Below are 2,611 nucleotides of genomic sequence, written 5' to 3'. Positions count from 1 at the left end.
AAAACCGAACTTCTCCTTTAAAGTATTTCTGATTCCTGGTTGATGGGACAGGTGTTGTGAATGAAACGGTGCCCAGCTTGAAAGAGCTCCTGTGTGTCGTATTGAGATTGGATCCCAGTTTCCTTTTTTTCAAAAGAAATTCCTCTAATTTTTAAACCTGAATGCATCGTGTTTTTTTTTTTTTTTTGTTCTAATTCAGATTTTATCGAAAAATGTAATTTTAAGTTAAATTAAGTCAAAAAGATATAAAATTCCAAAATTATGGAATCCTGGCCCCCATGTACATTTGGTCTAGAACCGCCACTGGCATTGATGACTGAAAGACATCTAATGTTTACTACAGTGTGTTCAATTCATGTTAATGTGGATTTAAAGACATTTCATTTAATGTGGAAAAAATTGCAGGGTGAATATTAAAAAAAAGTCTAATAAACCAAAACTTTCGCGACCCCCATGCAGTACCTCTGGGGACCCCCTAGGGGTCGCGGACCCCCTGTTGAAGACCTCTGCCCTAGGAGGATGGAATGATGGAGGGAATGAATAGATAGACAGACTGGCGGACGGACGAATAGACAGACAGAGACAGACAGATTGATTGATAGATTGATAGATTCCTGGTTTATGAGAGAAAATAAGTGTAGAATGACTGTCACCTAACTTGTGTGTTTTCATTTGGATGAACAATATTATACCTTATAGAAGACACCTTAAGCTGACATTGCCCAAAATGCAACCCAACCTAACAAAGTAAAGTGGTGCTTTTGTATGTGTTAAACATACTTCCTGTGTCAATGCAATCAGGGCCGTAACAACCATTGAAGTCACAGAGGCCGTGTCCTCTGTCATTTATTCGTTGCTTAAATTTTGATATAAACAAAAATAAATTACAGTGAAACTGACTGTAGCAAGATGATATATGTCTCCCACCAAAGCCACAATTAGCACGACTGTTTAATTATCCTAAGTCATTGTAAACATGAACTGTGTATGGTAACTACCATAGGCAAGCTACTGCCTTGTCAGTCCATCAGTCCAAGTACAAAGTTGAATGAACTCCATCAGTACCGGTCGTTAGTCAATTTACCGACCGAACAGTGTATTCTCATTATCAGTTCGAATGAAATCGTACAAAAAGTTGTGCACAGTAATTTCGTACATTTTAGACTTTTTTTTCTTCATATTTCGTCGTAGTTTTACGTCTTGCCTCGAGACGAGATATCCTTGCGCATGCGCATCTTACGCACCATTCAATAACATAGAATTTAACATATTATTAACCCTGACCCTAAGATACAAAACAGCAAGCAACCTAGTGAGAGACATCAAGAAGTAATTATTGCACTGTTTTTCCCAGTTTTACGTCCGTCCGCGGATCTGCTTTTTTCGTCTGTCTGGCTGCGCATGCGCACTGATCTGTTTTTTCGAGGAAAAACGTCCAAAACGTACAAAATACTGTGCATAACTTTTCGTACGATTTCATACAAACTGATAATGAGAATATGTTGGACCGAACCAACATCCATTATGCGATTCAGTGGCGTAACAACACAACAAAGTAACATTATCTGGATGGGCCACATATGAAGCAAAACACGTGATAAAGGTTCAGGATATGGTGACAGTTCCATAAATCTGCAAAGAAGGTGCAATTTTCCAATTCTCAGTAGTAAATGATCACACATCACAAGGAAAAATATTGATGGCGCACCTTGAATGGACCCATTGGTGACAGCGCACCACCACATGTTACAGACGTCCGAAGTTCCAAAAACGAATTTCTTTTCTGGAATCCACTTAAGTACCTCTTTTGGATATCCACCGTCGCTAACACATTGAACCTAACATTTATGGTTTTAACCTACGCTCTGGGTTAACCATGTTGTAATTTTAATGTTCAATGCCAATCCAGGTTGGATGCCACATTAATGTTGTGGATTTGTATTCTATTCATTCCCAGCCAGCTGGGAGTTTATATTTCTGACAATTTAATATGTTTATTGCCCTGCCCATAAGGGGTGGTAAATATCTTATTTAATCAGATATTATTTCGGCTGTTATATATTTGTTTATGAACACACACCCTACTGGCTGTGTGTTGGAACCATAAATGAAAGAGGGATTCGAGCACTAATCATGGTCAAACAATTAATTCTGCACATGCACGGAATAAATTCACCACAACTTCTTTTCAAAATATAAGAGTTTATTAACAAAAATCATTCAGCTCCAAGTCAAAGATATTTCAGTTTAACACTATTAACTAAAACTAGTGAAACTCAACAAAAATTAACTACTATGTACAAAGAGGAAGGAGAAACATGGTTGGAAACCATATTACAGTTTCAGGTGGATTTTGTGTTTGAAACCAAACTTTATTTGAAAGAATTTGAAATGTGATGAAATTAGCTTTTCACTATGTCATAACACACTCATCTAGAGCAATTGGAATGTTTTCAGACCAATTTACAATGCAAATCCATGAGGTGTAAGGAAATACTGTTATTTCTTCACATTCTATGCCGTATGTCAGCACAAGATCCAAAGTATGAAGATGAGAATGTGTGGGACTATTCACATTTTGAACAAGATAGCATTAAAGGCTGCTCTTAAG

The sequence above is a fragment of the Cyprinodon variegatus genome, unplaced genomic scaffold (genome assembly GCF_000732505.1).
Source record: "Cyprinodon variegatus isolate N-32 unplaced genomic scaffold, C_variegatus-1.0 Scaffold164, whole genome shotgun sequence".
NCBI classification, from domain to species: Eukaryota; Metazoa; Chordata; class Actinopteri; order Cyprinodontiformes; family Cyprinodontidae; genus Cyprinodon; species Cyprinodon variegatus.
The sequence above is the reverse complement of the archived record's forward strand: the minus strand, read 5'-3'. Positions refer to the sequence as shown.